This window comes from Syngnathus scovelli, chromosome 20 (assembly GCF_024217435.2).
Source record: "Syngnathus scovelli strain Florida chromosome 20, RoL_Ssco_1.2, whole genome shotgun sequence".
In the NCBI taxonomy this organism is placed as follows: Eukaryota; Metazoa; Chordata; class Actinopteri; order Syngnathiformes; family Syngnathidae; genus Syngnathus; species Syngnathus scovelli.
In genome coordinates this window covers 287,197-315,090 of record NC_090866.1, presented here as the reverse complement: position 1 = coordinate 315,090, position 27,894 = coordinate 287,197, and the positions used below count along the sequence as shown (strand labels likewise).

Below are 27,894 nucleotides of genomic sequence, written 5' to 3'. Positions count from 1 at the left end.
TGGTGTTCAGTGCGGCATGGTGCTGTTCAGTGCGGCATGGTGCTGTTCAGTGCGGCATGGTGTTGTTCAGTGCGGCATGGTGTTGATCAGTGCGGCATGGTGTTGTTCAGTGCGGCATGGTGTTGTTCAGTGCGGCATGGTGTTGTTCAGTGCGGCATGGTGTTGTTCAGTGCGGCATGGTGTTGTTCAGTGCGGCATGGTGTTGTTCAGTGCGGCATGGTGTTGTTCAGTGCGGCATGGTGTTGTTCAGTGCGGCATGGTATTGTTCAGTGCGGCATGGTGTTTTTCAGTGCGGCATAATGTTGTTCAGTGCGGCATAATGTTGTTCAGTGCGGCATAATGTTGTTCAGTGCGGCATAATGTTGTTCAGTGCGGCATAATGTTGTTCAGTGCGGGATGGTGTTGTTCAGTGCGGCATGGTGTTGTTCAGTGCGGCATGGTGTTGTTCAGTGCGGCATGGTGTTGTTCAGTGCGGCATGGTGTTGTTCAGTGCGGCATGGTGTTGTTCAGTGCGGGATGGTGTTGTTCAGTGCGGGATGGTGTTGTTCAGTGCGGGATGGTGTTGTTCAGTGCGGGATGGTGTTGTTCAGTGCGGGATGGTGTTGTTCAGTGCGGCATAATGTTGTTCAGTGCGGCATGGTGTTGTTCAGTGCGGCATGGTGTTGTTCAGTGCGGCATAATGTTGTTCAGTGCGGCATAATGTTGTTCAGTGCGGCACCTAGCACCTAGAAGGTAAATAAATAGGAAGGAAGGACTCACCGGTGACGTCGTCGCCCACGTCCAAGCGTTGTACTTTGTATTTTCATCCTTCTGACAGTGGAAAACATATAGCCAACAAACACCGTGGAACCTAAACGAATGAAAGAAAACTATCATTTGGCCACAACCAACATTCACAGATACAACACAATGTGACGTGCGGTGTTGAGGTTAAAGGTTGAGTGAAGGGCCCTCGTTTTAAACTACTTTTTTGAAAAGGAGTGGGAACAAGTAAGACGTATTTAATTTATTTATTGGGAAGTAGTAAGACTTATTAAATTTATTTAATCTACTTTTCTTCCCAGGCAAAATTTGACGTGCTGCAATTCCAAATTTCCAAAGTCAATGAAGGAATGAAATCCTTTAAATTATGATTTTGTATAAATACTAGGCATAAACACAAAATCTACGGCACAAAATGGGCAGACTTTACTTGTTTGAAAAGGACTGGTTACAAGACAGACTTTTTTAATTTATTTAATGGAAAGAAGACTTATTTAGTTTAATTGATCTATTTTTGTTCCCTGGCAAAATTCGATTTGCTGCAATTCCAAATTTCCAAAATGAATGAAGGAATGAAGTCGTTTAAATTATGATTTTGTATAAATACTAGGCATAGACACAAAATCTACGGCACAAAACGGGCAGACTTTACTTGTTTGAAGAGGACTGGTTGCAAGACAGACTTTTCTGATTTATTTAATGGGAAGAAGACTTATTTAGTTTATTTAATCTCTTTTTGTTGCCTGGCAAAATTGGATTTGCTGAAATTGTATTTTGCCAAATCTTGACTTGAGACCTGATAGGAAGTATTAAACGCTCAGTTAAATCGATACAAGTTGGTAATAAGAGCGAGTAATGTTGGTTGAAGCGATGAATGAAGGTTAAAAGCAATTTAAATTATGACTTTGTATAAATACTAGATATTAACAGAACATCTACTGCGCAAAATGGGCAGAGTTTACTTGTTTGAGAAGGAGTGGCTTATTTAAGTCTAAGATTTATTTAATCTGTTTGTTCCCAGGCAAAATTGGATGTGATGCAATTCCAAATTTCACCACATGATGGTGCCAAATTTTGACTTCATAGGACATATTCAACACTTAACTATTATGTTCAAGGTAATCAGATTTGTTTATTATTCTAATGGCCTTTTCAAAACTATTCTGGATTACTACTTTGGATCTATTCTACATTACTTGGCAACAACATACTCTGTAACAGATTAGGCAGTATAATCACATATGTTAACTTGAGAGTGCCCACACTCAATCTACTTATCGTGATGTGTTAAATCAATTACTGTTAGACATTATTATTCTGATAATCTACCAAATCTTTGAATTGAAGAATTTGTGATTTAATTAATAGCTTGTTGTTATGTTCAGGGTAATCAGACTTGTATATAATTCTAATGGCCTTCTTTTGAAAACTATTCTGAATTACAACTTTGGATCTTATATTACTTTGCAACAATATACTCGGTGACAGATTAGGCAGTATAATCACATATGTTAACTTCAGTGCCCACACTGTATTTATTTATGGTTATTTGTTAAATCAAGTACTGTTAGACATGAAATAGGAAGTGTTTAACATAAATGTTATGGCTACTCACCGTTGTAGCTCGCTCCTGGTCAATGATACGAGCCTCTTCTTGCAGTGGAAAACTTGCAGCCAACAAACACCGTGGAACCTAAAGGAATGAAATTAAACATTAACATTTCGCCTGGACCAATATTCACACGTACAACGCAACGCGGCTACACTTCTGCTAGCGCCTCAGCTACACGTTGCTATTACAAACGTAAATCTCTTTAAACACAATGAGTGTTACTTACCGTGTACGCTGTAGACGGTCCAGTTGCAAGCAGAAAATAAAGATATTTCTGTTGATATTCGTCGTTGCTCAGTGGCTCACGGCCATCGCGCCAACAGATTTGAATTTTGGTGGAAGTTCAGCCAATTACGTCATATCCGCGGCACATGACTGCGACGTAATACCCGCTTATCTGAAACGGCAGTTAAAAGTAGAGTTACATCAAGTTTTCTTTTTTAATCAACGCAATCATTTACAACCGTTGACCAGAAAGAATCGTCGAAATTCGACGTTCCCCCCAAACGCCACACTCACTCGCTTTTCAGGGCAACAAAAGTACTTCTTTTTAAAAACGATGAGTTGTACTTACCGTGTACGCTCTGGACGGTCCAGTTGCAAGCAGAAAATAAAAATATTTCTCTCGTTAGTCGTATGTTACCATCCGCTGTGTCTTTGTCAACATCGCCATTTTCCTACTTCCTGTTGCGAGCCACGCCCACGAATTTAAATTCTGGCGGAAGAGCCCGCCCATTGGCGTCGTTTTCGCGTATAGCAAATCCGATTGGTTGGGAAGGGGGCGCGGTTATGCAGCCGAGGGGTCCTGTGATCGGTGGGATGTAAAGTAGGCGTCGACGTCACGTCCGCGTCACGTGACCACGACGTGGCAGACGTCATATAGCAACCGCTGTTTTGTTTAGTAGACTTACAGTTGTTATGCATTGACATAATGGCGCACACTCCAAATAGATTTAAATAAATTAAATAATTCTTCTGCCCACTCCCTTTTAAACAAGTTAACTCTCCCCGCGGATTTGAATTCCGGCGGAAGTTCTTACAGTTGTTATGCGTTGACATAATGGCGCACTGGTTAGCATGTCCACCTCTTAAGCATGATGTTGCGGGTTCGACGCCTGATCAATGTTAGCATGGAGTGAGCTGAAGTGCATGGCGCTGAAGATTTGAATCTTTGAAATGCGCTGAGGTCTGACGTATCAGGCAGAATGGTTTGCCATCACGTTCAACAAAAAATAGAAACTTTCCCACTCTGATAAAAACGTCCTGTGTTCATCTACATATTTTCGTTTTGCTGTGCATCTTTTCCCTGCCATTTCGAGAGCCCAATTGACACTAATAGTTTACTGGAATGTGTTTGCCCATCCTACTTTGTGGAATTTCACCACATGCGCTTTTGACGAAAATACTAAATTGAACTCAAGTGAAGCCAACACGCACAACCCCCCCCCCACACACACACACACACACACACACCTACACACACACACACAAATGTTGATATGAACATAAAAGAGCCGCATGCGGTTCGGGAGTTGCGGCTTGGCCAAACCTGTACTATACAACTTTATTTGTGTAAAATTTTCACAACAGCTGTCACACAAACAAAGCGGGAAAAACCGAAGACGTGCGTGTTCCGCCCACGCTGGATTTATTTGCACCTTTGAAAAGACACCGTATTGCCGCAGATGTGGCAAAGAGTACTTTTGGGCATCTGAGACGGAAGGATGTCCAAAGCATCACGTCACCTGCTCTGGTAGGAATGGTGGTGGGACGTTGAGGTCAACCGCTTTGGGGTTGGCTGAATCTTTGGTCGCAGGATGCCACACACTTGAAGACAGAAGCAGAAAAGCAGAGCTAAATGCAAAATGTACTCACCGGTGACTCCAATTTTTTCCCCCCCTGAAGAAATGGATGGACGGGTGGCCCCGGCTGGCCGGTGGGACTCTTGTTATTCTGACCCTTTTTAGTGCGCGTTTGGGGCAACAACCGTTTTTTGTGGCGCTCTCTTCTGGTTCAAGAGTGCCCTGCATGTGAATTTGCCTTTCCTGCCTTCTGATTGGATGAGCGCCGGTGTGACGCGGTGCCTCTGTCACCGTGGCGGGGGGTATACGTCGGCATCGGAGCGTCTGCCAACGTCTGAGACCGGCTGGCAGTGTATCGGAGGTGTCGAGTGCGGTGCCGCTGGAGCTCACTCACCAGCTGGTGTTAGGGCCACAGAATGAAGGCCAAGGAGAAGACTAGAAAGAGAAACAGAAACTTCTCCTCCAATTGTTTGATTTGTCTCTTGTGAGCTTTGATGAATTCTTTCAGCTCTTTGTTCCTCTAGGACGGACAAATGGAAAGTAGCCTTCAAAAGCCAGTAAGCGTGCAAGTAAGTGCCGGGCTGGCTTTGGGCCCTTACCTGTTGCGCGCTGTGCAGCAGATCCATTCTCTCTTGGAGGATGCAAGCGTCGCGCTCCCTCAACTCCCACATCAGGGCTCGCTTCCATTGGTCCACGGCGCTCCTAAGCTCTTGTCTCTGATCCGCCGTCAGCACGTCATTCACGCCAGCGTGGCTGGCTTTTTCGCCGTCCGTGGCGGGGCAGTCCCGCTGCGGTAGCGCCTCGTACAACATGGCCTCCAGCTCCATGATCCTCTGGGCCGCAATCCTCGTCCATCAGTAGTCCGGCGGGAGATTTGAGGGCGGCTTACCTTATGAGCCTGGTCCATGGAACGCTTCCTGAAGTCCAACTCTTCATCCAGGTAGCCCTTCTGGTTGCAGAACATATCCTAGCACAGCTCAAGGTCAGAATTGTTGGGGCACATTGCCCCGAGTTCCCCTTGGCTGATGTCGCGTGTCTGTCTACCTTCTCACTTTCAATGTCCAACATCTTCTGTTGAAGTGCTGACTTGGTCACTTTGATGTATTCTAACCACTGAGGAAAGGCTGCTGTCACATAAGCAGAATGCGAGAGCGTGCGTGGACGTGCGCGTTACCTTCTCGGCTAGGGTGGGAAGGGTCCTGGCGTGAATCACGACCACCTGCTCCTCGTTGGTGAGATTCTGCAAGAGCCCAAAGGCACAGCGTCAACAAGGTTCTTTCAGCGCAAAGCCTTCCAAAAGTCACATTTGAGCCGCCGAGTCTCGTGGAGTGCGAACATAAGGAGTTCGACATACACTTACGGCGTTATCGCCCAGGATGTCCAGCTTCTTCATCAGATCACTGATGACGATGTCCTGGGGAAAGGCGCAAGGAGCAATGTAAGGTGTTCTGGGACCTCAGGTTAAGGTTAGGGTTGCGAGGGACGCCTTACGTACGCTCACGCCGTCGGCCTCGCAGTAGATCTGCAAAGGGCTGAGGCCGTCTGGGAAACGGACTTGCAGAAACTTCAAGACGGGGGAGCGCCACTCCCTCTCCTGAAAGGCAGAGGCATGCATCCGTCCGTCCGTCCGTCCGTCCGTCACATCTCTGGCCTCAAAACGCTTGTGCGAGTCTTCCCACCTCCAGCTCCAGGATGCGGAACTCAAGCAGTTCGTTTTGGTCTCGGATATCCTGGATGTGCTCATGAAGTGCTTTGAGAGGCTGGTTCTTCAGCACATCAAGGATTATCTTCCCCCACACCTCGACCCCCACCAGTTTGCATACCGGACCAACAGATCCACAGAAGACGCCATCGCCGTAGCCCTCCATTGTGCGGTGAACCACCTGGAGCAGCAGCAGAGCTATGTCCGGATGCTCTTTGTGGATTACAGTTCGGCATTCAACACCATCCTCCCGGACAGACTCACCACAAAGCTGGACACTCTCGGACTCCCCTCTCTCACATGTGCCTGGATTAATGACTTTCTGACCAACCGACTCCAGGCTGTGAGAGTTGGCTCCCGCCTCTCCTCCACCCGTACGCTGAGCATCGGCTCCCCACAGGGCTGTGTGTTGAGCCCCCTCCTCTTCTGCCTCTACACTCATGATTGCAGACCGGCTCACAAACACAACCGGATTGTCAAGTTCGCCGACGATACCACTGTGGTCGGTCTCATCTCCAATGGCGATGAGGTAGCCTACAGAGAGGAGGTCCTGGAGCTGGTCGACTGGTGCTCTGAGAACAATCTCGCTCTGAACACCAAGAAGACCAACGAGCTCATCATAGACTTCAGAAGACACAGCCCTGAGCCAACTCCCCTCTTCATCAACGGCGAGCAGGTGGAGAGGGTCCACAGCACCAAGTACCTGGGCGTCCACATCTCTGACCGGATCTCCTGGTCAGAGAACATCACCACCATCGTCAAGAAGGCTCAGCAGCGGTTACACTTCCTGAGAGTCCTCAGGAGGTACAACCTCAACACCGACCTGTTGCTGACCTTCTACCGATCTTCCATCGAGAGTCTACTGACCTACTGCATCGTAGTATGGTTCGGCAGCTCCACCGCCGCTGACAGGGAGAAGCTGCAGAGAGTGGTGAAGACAGCCCAGAGGATCATCGGCCGCCCTCTCCCCTCCCTTACGGACATCTACACTACCCGCTGCCTCAGCAGGGCTAAGGCCATCTCAGCGGACAGCTCCCACCCTGGCTCCGCCCTGTTTGACCTGTTGCCCTCTGGAAGACGCTACAGGCAAATGAAGACCAGGACAAACAGACTCAGAAACAGTTTCTTTCCCCAAGCCATAGCCGCCCTCAACTCCAGCCGACACTGATGACACTTTCCTCCTGCACTATTACTGCACTTTGTCCGCACTACTGTTTCTGATTATTTCATCTACTTTTCTACTAGTCGATTACTTGACTGTTACTTGTGTCTACCTCATGCACTGGATGGAGGTCTCCAATTTCATTGTACTATGTAGAATGACAATAAAGGTTTTCTGATTCTGATTCTGATTCTGATTCTGATTCAGACGCGCTTCTTCCGCCTCCATCCGCCTGACCTGAAAAGACAGTCAGACCTCATCTGCGGGGCTTCCGGACGGGTGTGACGCCAAGCGACTCCGCCCAGCGCCTTTCTTTCCGTCACCTTTTCGGCCAACTGCTGATTGCTCTGACGCAGCAGCTGCTTCTCCTCCACCCACTTGACATTCTAGAAGAGACAAACGCGTGGACAGCTTTGGAATGTTGTGTCATTTTCATCCACAAATTCTTTGGTTGACTGGAAAATGACATTTGCTTTTCTCCACATTTTCCCAGCCACGTTCAGGGGGGGGGGGGGGGGGTTCTACTGTCTACTGTTTCTACTGTCATGTAACATGGGGGGAAGAGATGGTGCAAATGGTAAAATATGGATTATTCACAGGAATAAATTGGCAGAGCTGAAATTCCAAATTTGTCCAAAAGATGGCGCCAGACCAAAACATGAGACCAAAAAAGGGGCCAAAATAAGCTAAGCAAGTTAAAATAGAAATAAAACAGGAACACGGTGTCGGATTGTGAGTCACGCATGGACGCACAAATGTGATTTTTACTTTTTGATTTCTTTGCTTGGCTAAAAATGTATTCTGTAACAGCTTAAAGCAATATTGTTAGTCAATTCGATCAAGGGACCCGTCACTATGAGAATAGTGGCGTGACATAAATTGTTTGGAGAAGCACAAATGTGATTTTTACTTCTTGATTTCTTTGCTTGGCTAAAAATTGATTCCCTCTTTCATGAACTGTGTTTTGCAATCGAATTGTTCTGGGATTGAATGATTTTATTAACACGGGTATCAGTGGGTGAAATTGTTCGGTTTCTGGAGTGATTAAGATTTGTAATTCTATTTCATGTTTCTTCAATAAATGTGTTGTGTATATTCATCTACTTTGTTGTGCGCTGATTTGTACTGAATGTACAATCGATGGTTCGGGGTTGATTTGACAATTTGATTAATGTGCGGGGGGTTATTATGGTATAACATAGGACCGTAATAAATAAAAGTAACATCAGACAATTTTAGAGAATTGAATAACTTTCGTAGTTATTTGAGACACGAGTGAATTTCAATCCGTTTGAAAGTTTGCTTCGTCTGAATAAATTAACGGAAGTGTTTGAATCGGATTATCGGTTTGGTGTAGAACTGAAAGTAATTTAATTATTTGAAGGGCGCAGGCCCGTTTCCCCTTTTGACGGGCCGCGTAAAAAGTAACTCCGAACATGTTAGAGAATTAAATAACTTTCGTAGATATTTAAGGGAAGAGTGATTATTGAAAGAGGTGCGTTTGACACTACCATCAGCTTTTCTCTGGTCTGAAAGGAGGAGGAGGGAGGCTCCTCCTCCTCCTTTCAGACCAGAGAACACCCGAGGCTGGGTGAGAACGGGGAGGCTGCGACCCGGCCGGGGGTTGCGGGAAGGGGCGCCACCTTGATCTCCTTCTCGGCGTCGTAGTCCCCTCCGCTGGTCTGGGCTAACAGAGCGTAGGCTCGTTGCAGCGCTTGATATTCTTGCGTCAGCTGGCGGTAGCGAAGCTCCGCCTCCTCATGCACACACCAATGCAACACAGCACTAGTACCAGAATCAGTCAGACCGGCGACAAAGCACCCGCGACGCAAAGACGAGTCCGATTCCAGGCTGAAGAGGAATGTTTGGCGCCAATACGCTGGCAGAAATGGCGGGCTACCTCTTCGGGTTCCGTGTCGGGGGTTCTGTCGGTGTGAAAAGACAAGGACGATCCGTCCGAGTCCACCAACACGTCTTCGTCGTAGCCGTAAAATGTTTCGATGACCTGCGGGCGCGGAAGCAAACATCTCTCTGAACAAACTGAAGCGACACCTCACGATGAATCGACGAGAGGAACGATAGCGAGAAAAAGGCCATTTCATCTTGCGCAACACCAAGCAGCCGCAAACAAACAGACTCACCTTGCAGGACCTCACGCTTTGTTCCTCCTCAGAGATTCTCGACGTCGGTATCGTAGCAGCAAATCTCTCTCCTGTCGACACAAATAATCCGCCTTTGAGATTCTTTGGATGCAAAGGGAACGAACGGCTCCGGCGCAGAAACAAACGCGACTCACGATGACATTTCTGACATGAGCTCCTGTCTCCAGAGCCTGAAAAACCCGTCACCGGCGATGATTGGAGGGACGCTCGTCTTTTCCAAAAGTGACAACTACAGGGTGTGTCAGGGTTTTCCAGATTATCTTTATCGTATGATTATGTTGCTTTGACTTTGACTGCAACCTGTAATAAATAATATTATTTATCCCTTATTTATCCCTATCGCTTATCCCTTCCTACACAAAGTCGTAAAACATCCCTTGCTATGTTTTGACTAGAGGTCAAGGGCTTTCTCTATTCAATCCACTCTTACACCCACCCTGTTTCTCTTAATAAAAATGCTCGTGCGGGAGCCGAGAGTCAGACTTCATTCGTACAACGGATGGACTCTCCACCTGCAGGTGTCCAAAAGAACTTACTTGTCTCCCGTGTGGTTCTTGCAAAATAAGTTGGAGCGAGCGCAACTCTAACAGGGTGCATTTTGCCACTAGCTGCCTACGGACAATGACGTCGCGCTCGCGGCTCATGGTTGAGGGGCTGAGCAGCCGGGCGAGTCCGTCGTTTTCAGCGCACAGCGAGTGGCAAAGGCGCTGACAAAACGGGAGCTTTGAGCTGCTGAAAACGGCAAAACAAGTCTAAAGCGTGTTCAAACGCGTGCGCACAATGCTCCTGCTTGAAAGGTCGGAGTTTAAGGGGCCAATTTTTTGGATGGCGGCCGCCGGCCAAGCTTTGGACGGAAAAGGTTTCCTGGCGACAGCGAGCGAGCGCGGCGCTGCCGTACGTGCACCGAGTCACCTGCCTGAAGACCTTGGACAAGTCGTCGATGATGTGCCGCTGCTCCACAACTTGAAGGAACTCCATTTCACCGTCCTGCTGGCCGCAACCGCGCTCCAGGTCATTGAGCGAACTAGGCCTTCTCTGTGGAACACAAATGCAGTGGACTCTGTTGGCACGCCGCCGTTGTCCGCGTCGACTTACCAAGCTTGCCATCTCCTCGTTCTCCTGGGTGACAAAGCGCACTTTGTTTTCAAGGCGACACAGCACCAGTGAGAGTTCTTCATTCTTCCTGCTCAGGCGTTTGTTTTTGTACAGGAGTGGCAGAAACTGGCTTTCTGTTTCTCTCAGTCGCTTAAGCTGCAAGCATGAAGTGCGGGATGCGAAAGACGCACAACACGCGGGCCAGAACGTATCCATTCCTTTTGCATCGGTTTGAACGGAATCGTGGCTTTGGCTCCCAATAAAAGACATCTACCAGGCAACCGACTCGCCGCGCCGCTCAACTAATAAGCAAGCGCAATGGGTGCCTCGCTGGATGGCGCGCATCAAACGTAGCGCAAACCTTCAAGCGTGCCGTCAATAAATTACCAGTTCATTGCGCTCTTCAGAAAGCAGGGCGTTTCGATCCTCCAGTTTCCTGATGACTGCGCTGAGCTCAGCGATTTTCAGATGAAACCTTTGCGTGTCCCGATCCTCCTGAGACTGAAAACGCCCCGCAACACACACACACAACCACTCGTTCAAAGTTCAAAACTGTTTTTGTGCTACCTTCCTCCAGCAACGAACTAAGTCATGCGTACTGCAAGTGTGTGATGAGGTGGCTTACGCTATGAAGAGGATTGCTAGTAGCGCCGTTGACCCCACTTCCAGGGTAGTTTAGGCCCGCCCTTTGGGAATCCCTCAGGGCAGCGATCTGCTGCTCGGCAGCCTGAGTCTGCAGCTGAAGGCGGTGGACGTGGCCGGCCCCAGGGATTTATCCAAAACACTAACCGCTCTGTCTTTCAGCTTGATCTCATCCATCTGGATGTACAAACGGGGAGCGCTCAGGCAGGCGGGCAAACTCATTTGCCAGAATTGTGACAAAAACAAAGAGAGCAACCGGCCAATTTTTATCTTGAATCGACTAGAACACCATTGCTGTGACAAAAGCGAAGCGAGCAACCGGACGTTTTCTTCTTGTGAAATAGAATAGAATAGAATGCCTTAGGTGTCATTGCACTGCAGGTATACAACGAAATTGGGAACATAGCCACGCACCGCGCATCTGATCAGTCCTACCAGTCGGCGGATCTCCCTCTCGCAGTCTCTCTTGGTTCGGCTCAGCTCCTCCCGATGCTGGTGATGAGCCGATCGGAGCTCGGCCGCTCGGGACTGCCAGGCCTGCTGGGCCGCTGCCAGGGCTTCTTCCGCGCTCCTGGTGGAGGCGACACCGCTCGGTCTCCCGACACCGCCGCGTCTCCTCCACTTCCGCCAGCAAAGCGCCCCCGCTCCTCACCTGAGCAGACATTGCGCCACATCGGGCCGTTGAGACCGCAACGGAGCGCCGCGACGCTTACTGAGGACAAGCTACACAATACGGTAGCGGCCGCATCGGAGCCCGACGTGGCGTGCGGATAGTCAGACACGGATTGAGCGGATCACCTTGTCCATGGAGCCGTCCCTCAGGCTGAGGACCAAGGCATTCAGTCGCTGGATCTCTCCATCTTTGATTTTGATCACTCTCATCAGCTCCATTTCATGCTGCCGCAGTAATGTTTCCCTGGTAACGGCTAACTCTTTCTGCTTCTCCTCATGGAGTTTGCTTTTGAGTTCCGTCATGGCGGCGGTGGCACGGTGGTGCTCCGCCCGCAGGTCCTGACTTCTCTCTCTCTCCAGACAGCTGACCTGACATGACTTAGACAAACTTTATTGTCATCTTGTCTGCACATGGTGCATACAAAACGAAATTTCGTTGCACACGGCTTACAACAAAGTAGTGATATTGCAGTTGAATAGAAGTAACATATCCTATGAAAATATATATATACATATACTGTATATATATATATATATATATATTACAAATAAGTATAAAGTGCAGCAGTGCTAATTATGCAATAGTGCAAGTAGGCAAAACAGTATTCAAGAGTGTGCAGAGGAATGCTAAACCATGTATTAAACTTCTATTTAAAGGGTTTACACAAGTTCAGTAAAGTTGGTAGTGCGAGATAGTGCAAGATAGAGGTCCGTAGTGTCATAAAGTACAGTTCTGTGAATGTGTGATGCAGAGTTCAGTTTAGAGCTCAACAGTTCTAATGTTCAACAGTCTGATGACAGCAGGGAAAAAGCTGTTGCAGAACCTGGTGGACCTGCAGCGGATTGTGCGAAACCTCTTCCCAGAGGGCAGCAGGGAGAACAGTCCATGGTGGGGGTGTGATGGGTCATTGATGATGTTACGGGCACGGGACATGCAGCGCTGAGATGAAATGTCCTGAATGGAGGGAAGAGGAGCCCCTATGATCCTCTCTGCTGTCCTCACCACTCTCCTCACGTTCTTCCAATCGGAGGCGGTGCAGCCTCCACACCACACAGAGAGTCAGCTTGTCAGAATGCTCTCTATGGTGCTCCTGTAGAACGTCCTCATGATGGGTGGGGGCAGGTGGGCTCTCCTCATCCTCCGCAGGAAGTACAAGCGCTTCTGTGCCCTCTTGATCAGTGCCGTAGTGTTCATAGTCCAGGTGAGGTCTTCTGTGATGTGGACCCCCAGGAATTTGGTGCTGCTGACCACCTCCACAGCTGAGCTGTTGATGATCAGTGGAGCGTGGTGAGGCTGGTTTTTTCTGAAGTCGACGATGATCTCCTTCATCTTCTCCACATTCAGGATCAGGCTGTTGTCTCTGCACCAGCCCACCAGCTGCTCCACCTCCTCTCTGTAGTCCAGGTCGTTGTTGTCTCTGATGAGCCCCACCGCCGTTGTGTCGTCTGCGAACTTCACGATGTGATTGGTGGTGAACCTGGGGACGCAGTCGTGTGTCATCAGGGTGAACAGCAGGGGGCTCAGGACGCAGCCCTGAGGGGAGCCTGTGCTGAGGGTGATGACATCAGAGGTGTTCTGTCCGACCCGGACTGACTGAGGTCTGTTGGTGAGGAAGTCTAGCAGCCAGTTGCGAAGGGGGGTGTTGAAGCCCAGGTGTTCCAATTTTCCTACTAGATGCTGTGGGATGATGGTGTTAAACGCTGAGCTGAAGTCCAGGAACAGCATCCGAACATGGGTGTTCTTCTCCTCCAGGTGAGCCAGGCTCAGGTGAAGAACGGAGGAGATGGCGTCCTGAGTGGAGCGGTTTTGCCGGTCGGCAAACTGGAACGGGTCAAATAATGGGGGGAGTCTGGAAACGATGTGATCTTTAAGCAGCCGTTCGAAGCACTTCATCATGACCGGAGTCAGTGCAACAGGCCGGTAATCATTAAATGAGGTGATTTGAGGTTTCTTCGGCACCGGAATGATGGAGGCAGTCTTAAAGCACGCTGGCACTGTGGCTTGGCCCAGCGAGGTGTTAAAAATGTCTGTGATGACCCCAGCCAGCTGACTTGCACATTCCCTGAACACACGCCCAGGAATGTTGTCGGGGCCAGGGGCCTTACGGGGGTTGACTCTCCTCAGGGTCTTCAACACATCGGCGGAGTCAAGGCAGAGTACCTCCTCTTCCTGATGGGGGACAGTTTTAACTGCTGGAGTGCCGTTTAGTGCCTCGAACCTCCCAAAGAAGTTATTTAGACCATTTAGAAAGTCAGCATCAACTTCACCCACCGGGGGGGGAGGGTGAGTTGTAGTCTGTAATCGCCCGTATGCCTTGCCACATACTCCTGGTGTTGTTGGCGTCGTGGAAACGATCCTGAATTTTTCGACTGTGGTCTCGCTTCGCTACCCTGATGGCACGGTTCAAGTTGGCTCTCGCTGTCCTCAGTGTCTCCTTGTCGCCAGACTTGAAGGCAGAGTTCCGCGCTCGTAGCGTTTGACGTACCTCCTCAGTCATCCAGGGTCGTTGGTTGCCCCGGGTGATGATATTCTTAGTGGTGCTGACGTCCTCGGTGCATTTGTTGACGTAGGCTGACACAGTCATGGCACACGCATGTCAAATCTACATCGGGGAAACTGGGAGGGAGGGAGGGAGGGAGGGCGGGAGGGAGGCAAGCAGGGAGGCAGGCAGGCAGGGAGGCAGGCAGGGAGGCAGGCAGGGAAGCAGGCAGGGAGGAAGGCAGTGTCTGTCTGTTGAGGTTTTCACCTTGTTCTTCTCCTGCTGAAGTTCTAACTGGACGTCCATCAGTTTGGCTCTCAGCTCGTCATTGGCGGCCTGAAAGGCGTCCGTTCGCTCCGCCTTGACCCGCCCTGCCGGAGCTCGTTTGGAAATCTCTTACTCGAGTCTCGCCCGGTCGTCAGTCAGAGATCACAACATTTGTACCTGGAGAGCACAAACGCAGCGCTGTTTTCCACTGGCTTCGGACTCAACTTCAATCGGTACCGTAACGTACAACATCATAAACATAGATCTACCTTGACTTATTCATTGAATAAATGCATTTGGTTCTTCAAAACTGCATCACGCAACATAGCGTGACCGAGACGGCCGTTATCCACCTGCGTGAAGTTATTTGGTGAAATGAATGAGATGTTTAAGACACCATCGTTCTGTCTCTATGTAGATGAAGGGAAATAATCGATTGCTGAAGGTCCAAAGGTGTTGTGATAAACAAATAAACATATTAGTGACATATTTGTGATAAACATATTAGGCAGGATAATCACATATGTTAACTTGACTGCCCACACTGTATTTATTTATGGTTATTTGTTAAATCGAGTACTGTTAGACATGAAACAGGAAGTGTTTAACATAAATGGACGACGAAAGGGGTACTCACCATTGTAGCTCCTGCTGGTCAATGATACGAGCCTCTTCTTGCAGTGGAAAACATACAGCCAACAAACACCGTGGAACCTAAAGGAAGGAAATTAAACATTAACATTTAGCCTCAACCAACATTCACAGATACAACGCAACGCAAACTACACAAACATAAATCTTTTAAAACACAATGAGTTGTACTTACCGTGTACGCTCTAGACGGTCCACTTGCAAGCAGAAAATAAAGATATTTCTGTTGATAATCGTCGTGTTTGTATCCGTTGTCTCGCTCAAGGCCATTGCGCCCACAGATTTGAATTTTGGCCAGAGTTCAGCCTATTGACGTCATTTCCGCGGTGTAATACCCGCATATCTGAAACGGCAAAGTTAAGAGTAGAGTTAAATAAAGTTTTTAATCAACGCAATAATTTACAAACGTTGACCAGTCGAAATAATCGTCGAAATTTGGCGTCTGTGGCTGGAAGCAGACGCCGAGTTCGACGTTCCTCCCAAATGCCACACTGCCTCGCTTTTCAGGCCAACAAAAAAACATATTTTTCAAAACAATGAGTTGTAATTACCTTGTACGCTCTAGACGGTCAAGTTGCAAGCTGAAAACAAAAATATTTGTCTTGTTAGTCGTCGTGTTACTAACCGCTGTGTCTTGTTTGCCAGCATTGCCGCTTTCCTACTTCCTGTTGCAAGCCACGCCCACGGATTATAATTTTGCCATGAGTTCCGCCTATTGACGTCATGTCCGCGTCGCATGACTGCGACGTAATATTATCTAAAACTGTTTGTGCGGCATGGTGTTGTTCTGTGCGGTATTGTGTTATTCTGTGCGGCGTCGTGTTGTTCTGTGCGGCGTAGTGTTGTTCAGTGCGGCGTCGTGTTGTTCAGTGCGGCATGTTGTTGTTCAGTGCGGCATGTTGTTGTTCAGTGCGGCATGGTGTTGTTCAGTGCGGCATGGTGTTGTTCAGTGCGGCATGGTGTTGTTCAGTGCGGCATGGTGTTGTTCAGTGCGGCATAATATTGTTCAGTGCGGCGTAATGTTGTTCAGTGGGGCATGGTGTTGTTCAGTGCGGCATGGTGTTGTTCAGTGCGACATGATGTTGTTCAGTGCGGCATAATGTTGTTCAGTGCGGCATAATGTTGTTCAGTGCGGCATAATGTTGTTCAGTGCGGGATGGTGTTGTTCAGTGCGGGATGGTGTTGTTCAGTGCGGCATGGTGTTGTTCAGTGCGGCATGGTGTTGTTCAGTGCGGCATGGTGTTGTTCAGTGCGGCATGGTGTTGTTCAGTGCGGCACGGTGTTGTTCAGTGCGGCATGGTGTTGTTCAGTGCGGGATGGTGTTGTTCAGTGCGGCATGGTGTTGTTCAGTGCGGCATGGTGTTGTTTAGTGCGGGATGGTGTTGTTCAGTGCGGCATGGTGTTGTTCAGTGCGGCATGGTGTTGTTCAGTGCGGCATGGTGTTGTTCAGTGCGGCATGGTGTTGTTCAGTGCGGCATGGTGTTCAGTGCGGCATGGTGTTCAGTGCGGCATAATGTTGTTCAGTGCGGCATAGTGTTGTTCAGTGCGGCATGGTGTTGTTCAGTGCGGCATAATGTTGTTCAGTGCGGTATATTGTTGTTCAGTGCGGTATATTGTTGTTCAGTGGGGCACAATGTTGTTCAGTGCGGCATGGTGTTGTTCAGTGCGGGATGGTGTTGTTCAGTGCGGCATGGTGTTGTTCAGTGCGGCATGGTGTTGTTCAGTGCGGCATGGTGTTGTTCAGTGCGGCATGGTGTTGTTCAGTGCGGCATGGTGTAGTTCAGTGCGGCATGGTGTAGTTCAGTGCGGCATGGTGTAGTTCAGTGCGGCATGGTGTTGTTCAGTGCGGGATGGTGTTGTTCAGTGCGGCATGGTGTTGTTCAGTGCGACATGGTGTTGTTCAGTGCGACATGATGTTGTTCAGTGCGGCATAATGTTGTTCAGTGCGGCATAATGTTGTTCAGTGCGGCATAATGTTGTTCAGTGCGGCATAATGTTGTTCAGTGCGGCATGGTGTTGTTCAGTGCGGGATGGTGTTGTTCAGTGCGGCATGGTGTTGTTCAGTGCGGCATGGTGTTGTTCAGTGCGGCATGGTGTTGTTCAGTGCGGCATGGTGTTGTTCAGTGCGGCATGGTGTTGTTCAGTGCGGCATGGTGTTGTTCAGTGCGGCGTCGTGTTGTTCAGTGCGGTGTCGTGTTGTTCAGTGCGGCGTCGTGTTGTTCAGTGCGGCACGGTGTTGTTCAGTGCGGCACGGTGTTGTTCAGTGCGGCATGGTGTTTTTCAGTGCGGCATAATGTTGTTCAGTGCGGCATAATGTTGTTCAGTGCGGCATAATGTTGTTCAGTGCGGCATAAAGTTGTTCAGTGCGGCATAATGTTGTTCAGTGCGGGATGGTGTTGTTCAGTGCGGCATGGTGTTGTTCAGTGCGGCATGGTGTTGTTCAGTGCGGCATGGTGTTGTTCAGTGCGGCATGGTGTTGTTCAGTGCGGCATGGTGTTGTTCAGTGCGGCATGGTGTTGTTCAGTGCGGGATGGTGTTGTTCAGTGCGGGATGGTGTTGTTCAGAGCGGCATGGTGTTCAGTGCGGCATAATGTTGTTCAGTGCGGCATAATGTTGTTCAGTGCGGCATGGTGTTGTTCAGTGCGGCATAATGTTGTTCAGTGCGGCATAATGTTGTTCAGTGCGGTATAATGTTGTTCAGTGCTGCATGGTGTTGTTCAGTGCTGCATGGTGTTGTTCAGTGCGGGATGGTGTTGTTCAGTGCGGCATGGTGTTGTTCAGTGCGGCATGGTGTTGTTCAGTGCGGCATGGTGTTGTTCAGTGCGGCATGGTGTTGTTCAGTGCGGCATGGTGTTGTTCAGTGCGGCATGGTGTTGTTCAGTGCGGCATGGTGTTGTTCAGTGCGGCATGGTGTTGTTCAGTGCGGCATGGTGTTGTTCAGTGCGGCATGGTGTAGTTCAGTGCGGCATGGTGTAGTTCAGTGCGGCATGGTGTTGTTCAGTGCGGGATGGTGTTGTTCAGTGCGGCATGGTGTTGTTCAGTGCGGCATGGTGTTGTTCAGTGCGGCATGGTGTTGTTCAGTGCGACATGATGTTGTTCAGTGCGGCATAATGTTGTTCAGTGCGGCATAATGTTGTTCAGTGCGGCATAATGTTGTTCAGTGCGGCATGGTGTTGTTTAGTGCGGGATGGTGTTGTTCAGTGCGGCATGGTGTTGTTCAGTGCGGCATGGTGTTGTTCAGTGCGGCATGGTGTTGTTCAGTGCGGCATGGTGTTGTTCAGTGCGGCATGGTGTTGTTCAGTGCGGCATGGTGTTGTTCAGTGCGGCATGGTGTTGTTCAGTGCGGCATGGTGTTGTTCAGTGCGGGATGGTGTTGTTCAGTGCGGGATGGTGTTGTTCAGTGCGGCATAATGTTGTTCAGTGCGGCATAATGTTGTTCAGTGCGGCATGGTGTTGTTCAGTGCGGCATAATGTTGTTCAGTGCGGCATAATGTTGTTCAGTGCGGTATATTGTTGTTCAGTGGGGCATAATGTTGTTCAGTGCGGCATGGTGTAGTTCAGTGCGGCATGGTGTAGTTCAGTGCGGCATGGTGTTGTTCAGTGCGGCATGGTGTTGTTCAGTGCGGGATGGTGTTGTTCAGTGCGGGATGGTGTCGTTCAGTGCGGGATGGTGTTGTTCAGTGCGGGATGGTGTTGTTCAGTGCGGGATGGTGTTGTTCAGTTTGGCATGGTGTTGTTCAGTGTGGCATGGTGTTGTTTAGTGCGGCATGGTGTTGTTCAGTGCGGGATGGTGTTGTTCAGTGCGGGATGGTGTTGTTCAGTGCGGGATGGTGTTGTTCAGTGCGGGATGGTGTTGTTCAGTGCGGCATGGTGTTGTTCAGTGCGGCATGGTGTTGTTCGGCATGGTGTTGTTCAGTGCGGCATGGATTTGTTCAGTGCGGCATGGTGTTGTTCAGTGCGGGATGGTGTTCAGTGCGGGATGGTGTTGTTCAGTGCGGGATGGTGTTGTTCAGTGCGGCATGGTGTTGTTCAGTGCGGCATGGTGTTGTTCAGTGCGGCATAATGTTGTTCAGTGCGGCATAATGTTGTTCAGTGCGGCATAGTGTTGTTCAGTGCGGCATGGTGTTGTTCAGTGCGGCATGGTGTTGTTCAGTGCGGCATGGTGTTGTTCAGTGCGGCATGGTGTTGTTCAGTGCGGCATGGTGTTGTTCAGTGCGGCATGGTGTTGTTCAGTGCGGCATGGTGTTGTTCAGTGCGGCATGGTGTTGTTCAGTGCGGCGTCGTGTTGTTCAGTGCAGCATGGTGTTGTTCAGTGCGGAATGGTGTTGTTCAGTGCGGCATGGTGTTGTTCAGTGCGGCATGGTGTTAAGTGCGGCATGGTGTTGTTCAGTGCGGCGTAATGTTGTTCAGTGCGGCGTAATGTTGTTCAGTGCGGCATGGTGTTGTTCAGTGCGGCATGGTGTTGTTCAGTGCGGCATGGTGTTGTTCAGTGCAGCATGGTGCTGTTCAGTGCGGCATGGTGCTGTTCAGTGCGGCATGGTGCTGTTCAGTGCGGCATGGTGTTGTTCAGTGCGGCATGGTGTTGTTCAGTGCGGCATGGTGTTGTTCAGTGCGGCATGGTGTTGTTCAGTGCGGCATGGTGTTGTTCAGTGCGGCATGGTGTTTTTCAGTGCGGCATAATGTTGTTCAGTGCGGCATAATGTTGTTCAGTGCGGCATAATGTTGTTCAGTGCGGCATAATGTTGTTCAGTGCGGCATAATGTTGTTCAGTGCGGGATGGTGTTGTTCAGTGCGGCATGGTGTTGTTCAGTGCGGCATGGTGTTGTTCAGTGCGGCATGGTGTTGTTCAGTGCAGCATGGTGTTGTTCAGTGCGGCATGGTGTTGTTCAGTGCGGCATGGTGTTGTTCAGTGCGGGATGGTGTTGTTCAGTGCGGGATGGTGTTGTTCAGTGCGGGATGGTGTTGTTCAGTGCGGGATGGTGTTGTTCAGTGCGGCATGGTGTTCAGTGCGGCATAATGTTGTTCAGTGCGGCATGGTGTTGTTCAGTGCGGCATGGTGTTGTTCAGTGCGGCATAATGTTGTTCAGTGCGGCATAATGTTGTTCAGTGCGGCACCTAGCACCTAGAAGGTAAATAAATAGGAAGGAAGGACTCACCGGTGACGTCGTCGCCCACGTCCAAGCGTTGTACTTTGTATTTTCATCCTTCTGACAGTGGAAAACATATAGCCAACAAACACCGTGGAACCTAAACGAATGAAAGAAAACTATCATTTGGCCACAACCAACATTCACAGATACAACACAATGTGACGTGCGGTGTTGAGGTTAAAGGTTGAGTGAAGGGCCCTCGTTTTAAACTACTTTTTTGAAAAGGAGTGGGAACAAGTAAGACGTATTTAATTTATTTATTGGGAAGTAGTAAGACTTATTAAATTTATTTAATCTACTTTTCTTCCCAGGCAAAATTTGACGTGCTGCAATTCCAAATTTCCAAAGTGAATGAAGGAATGAAATCCTTTAAATTATGATTTTGTATAAATACTAGGCATAAACACAAAATCTACGGCACAAAATGGGCAGACTTTACTTGTTTGAAAAGGACTGGTTACAAGACAGACTTTTTTAATTTATTTAATGGGAAGAAGACTTATTTAGTTTAATTGATCTATTTTTGTTCCCTGGCAAAATTCGATTTGCTGCAATTCCAAATTTCCAAAGTGAATGAAGGAATGAAGTCGTTTAAATTATGATTTTGTATAAATACTAGGCATAGACACAAAATCTACGGCACAAAACGGGCAGACTTTACTTGTTTGAAGAGGACTGGTTGCAAGACAGACTTTTCTGATTTATTTAATGGGAAGAAGACTTATTTAGTTTATTTAATCTCTTTTTGTTGCCTGGCAAAATTGGATTTGCTGAAATTGTATTTTGCCAAATCTTGACTTGAGACCTGATAGGAAGTATTAAACGCTCAGTTAAATCGATACAAGTTGGTAATAAGAGCGAGTAATGTTGGTTGAAGCGATGAATGAAGGTTAAAAGCAATTTAAATTATGACTTTGTCTAAATACTAGATATTAACAGACCATCTACTGCGCAAAATGGGCAGAGTTTACTTGTTTGAGAAGGAGTGGCTTATTTAAGTCTAAGATTTATTTAATCTGTTTGTTCCCAGGCAAAATTGGATGTGATGCAATTCCAAATTTCACCACATGATGGTGCCAAATTTTGACTTCATAGGACATATTCAACACTATTATGTTCAAGGTAATCAGATTTGTTTATTATTCTAATGGCCTTTTCAAAACTATTCTGGATTACTACTTTGGATCTATTCTACATTACTTGGCAACAACATACTCTGTAACAGATTAGGCAGTATAATCACATATGTTAACTTGAGAGTGCCCACACTCAATCTACTTATCGTGATGTGTTAAATCAATTACTGTTAGACATTATTATTCTGATAATCTACCAAATCTTTGAATTGAAGAATTTGTGATTTAATTAATAGCTTGTTGTTATGTTCAGGGTAATCAGACTTGTATATAATTCTAATGGCCTTCTTTTGAAAACTATTCTGAATTACAACTTTGGATCTTATATTACTTTGCAACAATATACTCGGTGACAGATTAGGCAGTATAATCACATATGTTAACTTCAGTGCCCACACTGTATTTATTTATGGTTATTTGTTAAATCAAGTACTGTTAGACATGAAATAGGAAGTGTTTAACATAAATGTTATGGCTACTCACCGTTGTAGCTCGCTCCTGGTCAATGATACGAGCCTCTTCTTGCAGTGGAAAACTTGCAGCCAACAAACACCGTGGAACCTAAAGGAATGAAATTAAACATTAACATTTCGCCTGGACCAATATTCACACGTACAACGCAACGCGGCTACACTTCTGCTAGCGCCTCAGCTACACGTTGCTATTACAAACGTAAATCTCTTTAAACACAATGAGTGTTACTTACCGTGTACGCTGTAGACGGTCCAGTTGCAAGCAGAAAATAAAGATATTTCTGTTGATATTCGTCGTTGCTCAGTGGCTCACGGCCATCGCGCCAACAGATTTGAATTTTGGTGGAAGGTCAGCCAATTACGTCATATCCGCGGCACATGACTGCGACGTAATACCCGCTTATCTGAAACGGCAGTTAAAAGTAGAGTTACATCAAGTTTTCTTTTTTAATCAACGCAATCATTTACAACCGTTGACCAGAAAGAATCGTCGAAATTCGACGTTCCCCCCAAACGCCACACTCACTCGCTTTTCAGGGCAACAAAAGTACTTCTTTTTAAAAACGATGAGTTGTACTTACCGTGTACGCTCTGGACGGTCCAGTTGCAAGCAGAAAATAAAAATATTTCTCTCGTTAGTCGTATGTTACCATCCGCTGTGTCTTTGTCAACATCGCCATTTTCCTACTTCCTGTTGCGAGCCACGCCCACGGATTTAAATTCTGGCGGAAGAGCCCGCCCATTGGCGTCGTTTTCGCGTATAGCAAATCCGATTGGTTGGGAAGGGGGCGCGGTTATGCAGCCGAGGGGTCCTGTGATCGGTGGGATGTAAAGTAGGCGTCGACGTCACGTCCGCGTCACGTGACCACGACGTGGCAGACGTCATATAGCAACCGCTGTTTTGTTTAGTAGACTTACAGTTGTTATGCATTGACATAATGGCGCACACTCCAAATAGATTTAAATAAATTAAATAATTCTTCTGCCCACTCCCTTTTAAACAAGTTAACTCTCCCCGCGGATTTGAATTCCGGCGGAAGTTCTTACAGTTGTTATGCGTTGACATAATGGCGCACTGGTTAGCATGTCCACCTCTTAAGCATGATGTTGCGGGTTCGACGCCTGATCAATGTTAGCATGGAGTGAGCTGAAGTGCATGGCGCTGAAGATTTGAATCTTTGAAATGCGCTGAGGTCTGACGTATCAGGCAGAATGGTTTGCCATCACGTTCAACAAAAAATAGAAACTTTCCCACTCTGATAAAAACGTCCTGTGTTCATCTACATATTTTCGTTTTGCTGTGCATCTTTTCCCTGCCATTTCGAGAGCCCAATTGACACTAATAGTTTACTGGAATGTGTTTGCCCATCCTACTTTGTGGAATTTCACCACATGCGCTTTTGACGAAAATACTAAATTGAACTCAAGTGAAGCCAACACGCACAACCCCCCCCCCCCCCCCCCCACACACACACACACACCTACACACACACACACAAATGTTGATATGAACATAAAAGAGCCGCATGCGGTTCGGGAGTTGCGGCTTGGCCAAACCTGTACTATACAACTTTATTTGTGTAAAATTTTCACAACAGCTGTCACACAAACAAAGCGGGAAAAACCGAAGACGTGCGTGTTCCGCCCACGCTGGATTTATTTGCACCTTTGAAAAGACACCGTATTGCCGCAGATGTGGCAAAGAGTACTTTTGGGCATCTGAGACGGAAGGATGTCCAAAGCATCACGTCACCTGCTCTGGTAGGAATGGTGGTGGGACGTTGAGGTCAACCGCTTTGGGGTTGGCTGAATCTTTGGTCGCAGGATGCCACACACTTGAAGACAGAAGCAGAAAAGCAGAGCTAAATGCAAAATGTACTCACCGGTGACTCCAATTTTTTCCCCCCCTGAAGAAATGGATGGACGGGTGGCCCCGGCTGGCCGGTGGGACTCTTGTTATTCTGACCCTTTTTAGTGCGCGTTTGGGGCAACAACCGTTTTTTGTGGCGCTCTCTTCTGGTTCAAGAGTGCCCTGCATGTGAATTTGCCTTTCCTGCCTTCTGATTGGATGAGCGCCGGTGTGACGCGGTGCCTCTGTCACCGTGGCGGGGGGTATACGTCGGCATCGGAGCGTCTGCCAACGTCTGAGACCGGCTGGCAGTGTATCGGAGGTGTCGAGTGCGGTGCCGCTGGAGCTCACTCACCAGCTGGTGTTAGGGCCACAGAATGAAGGCCAAGGAGAAGACTAGAAAGAGAAACAGAAACTTCTCCTCCAATTGTTTGATTTGTCTCTTCTGAGCTTCGATGAATTCTTTCAGCTCTTTGTTCCTCTAGGACGGACAAATGGAAAGTAGCCTTCAAAAGCCAGTAAGCGTGCAAGTAAGTGCCGGGCTGGCTTTGGGCCCTTACCTGTTGCGCGCTGTGCAGCAGATCCATTCTCTCTTGGAGGATGCAAGCGTCGCGCTCCCTCAACTCCCACATCAGGGCTCGCTTCCATTGGTCCACGGCGCTCCTAAGCTCTTGTCTCTGATCCGCCGTCAGCACGTCATTCACGCCAGCGTGGCTGGCTTTTTCGCCGTCCGTGGCGGGGCAGTCCCGCTGCGGTAGCGCCTCGTACAACATGGCCTCCAGCTCCATGATCCTCTGGGCCGCAATCCTCGTCCATCAGTAGTCCGGCGGGAGATTTGAGGGCGGCTTACCTTATGAGCCTGGTCCATGGAACGCTTCCTGAAGTCCAACTCTTCATCCAGGTAGCCCTTCTGGTTGCAGAACATATCCTAGCACAGCTCAAGGTCAGAATTGTTGGGGCACATTGCCCCGAGTTCCCCTTGGCTGATGTCGCGTGTCTGTCTACCTTCTCACTTTCAATGTCCAACATCTTCTGTTGAAGTGCTGACTTGGTCACTTTGATGTATTCTAACCACTGAGGAAAGCCTGCTGTCACATAAGCAGAATGCGAGAGCGTGCGTGGACGTGCGCGTTACCTTCTCGGCTAGGGTGGGAAGGGTCCTGGCGTGAATCACGACCACCTGCTCCTCGTTGGTGAGATTCTGCAAGAGCCCAAAGGCACAGCGTCAACAAGGTTCTTTCAGCGCAAAGCCTTCCAAAAGTCACATTTGAGCCGCCGAGTCTCGTGGAGTGCGAACATAAGGAGTTCGACATACACTTACGGCGTTATCGCCCAGGATGTCCAGCTTCTTCATCAGATCACTGATGACGATGTCCTGGGGAAAGGCGCAAGGAGCAATGTAAGGTGTTCTGGGACCTCAGGTTAAGGTTAGGGTTGCGAGGGACGCCTTACGTACGCTCACGCCGTCGGCCTCGCAGAAGATCTGCAAAGGGCTGAGGCCGTCTGGGAAACGGACTTGCAGAAACTTCAAGACGGGGGAGCGCCACTCCCTCTCCTGAAAGGCAGAGGCATGCATCCGTCCGTCCGTCCGTCCGTCCGTCCGTCCGTCACATCTCTGGCCTCAAAACGCTTGTGCGAGTCTTCCCACCTCCAGCTCCAGGATGCGGAACTCAAGCAGTTCGTTTTGGTCTCGGATATCCTGGATGTGCTCTTTCAGACGCGCTTCTTCCGCCTCCATCCGCCTGACCTGAAAAGACAGTCAGACCTCATCTGCGGGGCTTCCGGACGGGTGTGACGCCAAGCGACTCCGCCCAGCGCCTTTCTTTCCGTCACCTTTTCGGCCAACTGCTGATTGCTCTGACGCAGCAGCTGCTTCTCCTCCACCCACTTGACATTCTAGAAGAGACAAACGCGTGGACAGCTTTGGAATGTTGTGTCATTTTCATCCACAAATTCTTTGGTTGACTGGAAAATGACATTTGCTTTTCTCCACATTTTCCCAGCCACGTTCAGGGGGGGGGTGTTGGTCCAGTAATGCCAGACGAATGAGTGACTGAAGAATGTAGCTATTTTGTCTGAGAAAAAGGTGTGCTCATTGATAAGCTTACCTGTCCTTGTTGCTTCAGCGCTGACTCCAGATCTGCTACTCTGCTTTGATAGTGACCCATTTCTACTGTCATGTAACATGGGGGGAAGAGATGGTGCAAATGGTAAAATATGGATTGTTCACAGGAATAAATTGGCAGAGCTGAAATTCCAAATTTGTCCAAAAGATGGCGCCAGACCAAAACATGAGACCAAAAAAGGGGCCAAAATAAGCTAAGCAAGTTAAAATAGAAATAAAACAGGAACACGGTGTCGGATTGTGAGTCACGCATGGACGCACAAATGTGATTTTTACTTTTTTTTTTTTTTTTCCCAATGATCATCGTCACACACACATCTGGGTGTGGTGAAATTTGTCCTCTGCATTTAACCCATCCCCATGTGATTTTGATCCATCCCCTGGGGGAGAGGGGAGCAGTGAGCAGCAGCGGTGCCGCGCTCGGGAATCATTTGGTGATCTAACCCCCCAATTCCAACCCTTAATGCTGAGTGCCAAGCAGGGAGGCAATGGGTCCCATTTTTATAGTCTTTGGTATGACCCGGCCGGGGTTTGCTTGGCTAAAAATGTATTCTGTAACAGCTTAAAGCAATATTGTTAGTCAATTCGATCAAGGGACCCGTCACTATGAGAATAGTGGCGTGACATAAATTGTTTGGAGAAGCACAAATGTGATTTTTACTTCTTGATTTCTTTGCTTGGCTAAAAATTGATTCCCTCTTTCATGAACTGTGTTTTGCAATCGAATTGTTCTGGGATTGAATGATTTTATTAACACGGGTATCAGTGGGTGAAATTGTTCGGTTTCTGGAGTGATTAAGATTTGTAATTCTATTTCATGTTTCTTCAATAAATGTGTTGTGTATATTCATCTACTTTGTTGTGCGCTGATTTGTACTGAATGTACAATCGATGGTTCGGGGTTGATTTGACAATTTGATTAATGTGCGGGGGGTTATTATGGTATAACATAGGACCGTAATAAATAAAAGTAACATCAGACAATTTTAGAGAATTGAATAACTTTCGTAGTTATTTGAGACACGAGTGAATTTCAATCCGTTTGAAAGTTTGCTTCGTCTGAATAAATTAACGGAAGTGTTTGAATCGGATTATCGGTTTGGTGTAGAACTGAAAGTAATTTAATTATTTGAAGGGCGCAGGCCCGTTTCCCCTTTTGACGGGCCGCGTAAAAAGTAACTCCGAACATGTTAGAGAATTAAATAACTTTCGTAGATATTTAAGGGAAGAGTGATTATTGAAAGAGGTGCGTTTGACACTACCATCAGCTTTTCTCTGGTCTGAAAGGAGGAGGAGGGAGGCTCCTCCTCCTCCTTTCAGACCAGAGAACACCCGAGGCTGGGTGAGAACGGGGAGGCTGCGACCCGGCCGGGGGTTGCGGGAAGGGGCGCCACCTTGATCTCCTTCTCGGCGTCGTAGTCCCCTCCGCTGGTCTGGGCTAGCAGAGCGTAGGCTCGTTGCAGCGCTTGATATTCTTGCGTCAGCTGGCGGTAGCGAAGCTCCGCCTCCTCATGCACACACCAATGCAACACAGCACTAGTACCAGAATCAGTCAGACCGGCGACAAAGCACCCGCGACGCAAAGACGAGTCCGATTCCAGGCTGAAGAGGAATGTTTGGCGCCAATACGCTGGCAGAAATGGCGGGCTACCTCTTCGGGTTCCGTGTCGGGGGTTCTGTCGGTGTGAAAAGACAAGGACGATCCGTCCGAGTCCACCAACACGTCTTCGTCGTAGCCGTAAAATGTTTCGATGACCTGCGGGCGCGGAAGCAAACATCTCTCTGAACAAACTGAAGCGACACCTCACGATGAATCGACGAGAGGAACGATAGCGAGAAAAAGGCCATTTCATCTTGCGCAACACCAAGCAGCCGCAAACAAACAGACTCACCTTGCAGGACCTCACGCTTTGTTCCTCCTCAGAGATTCTCGACGTCGGTATCGTAGCAGCAAATCTCTCTCCTGTCGACACAAATAATCCGCCTTTGAGATTCTTTGGATGCAAAGTGTCAAACGCACCTCTTGGATTAAGGTGCCCCAGGCTTCCCAGTAACGGGTTTATTTTAGCCGGGTTCGGAGATTCGTCCGTAATCTAACCACCCGAGTTAAATTAACTCCTCCGGAATCAATCTAATTTCTGTACGACGCCAA

General features: G+C 48.3%; 5 long non-coding RNA genes across 5 annotated transcripts; all 5 read right to left on the bottom strand.

Annotated features, from left to right (window-relative positions):
* Positions 1-773: 773 nt before the first annotated feature.
* LOC137839760 (uncharacterized) lies at positions 774-2,793 on the bottom strand. Its single transcript, XR_011085944.1, has 3 exons — positions 2,601-2,793; positions 2,378-2,455; positions 774-850 (listed from the first exon to the last, which is right to left on the bottom strand). It is a non-coding gene; the product is annotated as an uncharacterized lncRNA (long non-coding RNA).
* A 2,557-nt stretch (positions 2,794-5,350) lies between these two features.
* LOC125989993 (uncharacterized) lies at positions 5,351-5,766 on the bottom strand. The gene is made up of 3 exons (XR_011085948.1): positions 5,672-5,766; positions 5,537-5,590; positions 5,351-5,416 (listed from the first exon to the last, which is right to left on the bottom strand). It is a non-coding gene; the product is annotated as an uncharacterized lncRNA (long non-coding RNA).
* A 14,410-nt stretch (positions 5,767-20,176) lies between these two features.
* On the bottom strand, positions 20,177-22,111 carry LOC137839761 (uncharacterized). The gene is made up of 3 exons (XR_011085945.1): positions 22,002-22,111; positions 21,779-21,856; positions 20,177-20,256 (listed from the first exon to the last, which is right to left on the bottom strand). It is a non-coding gene; the product is annotated as an uncharacterized lncRNA (long non-coding RNA).
* Positions 22,112-24,742: 2,631 nt separating this feature from the next.
* LOC125989977 (uncharacterized) lies at positions 24,743-25,168 on the bottom strand. The gene is made up of 3 exons (XR_011085943.1): positions 25,074-25,168; positions 24,939-24,992; positions 24,743-24,818 (listed from the first exon to the last, which is right to left on the bottom strand). It is a non-coding gene; the product is annotated as an uncharacterized lncRNA (long non-coding RNA).
* Positions 25,169-25,249: 81 nt separating this feature from the next.
* LOC137839789 (uncharacterized) lies at positions 25,250-26,679 on the bottom strand. The gene is made up of 3 exons (XR_011086024.1): positions 25,726-26,679; positions 25,451-25,513; positions 25,250-25,364 (listed from the first exon to the last, which is right to left on the bottom strand). It is a non-coding gene; the product is annotated as an uncharacterized lncRNA (long non-coding RNA).
* Positions 26,680-27,894: the final 1,215 nt, after the last annotated feature.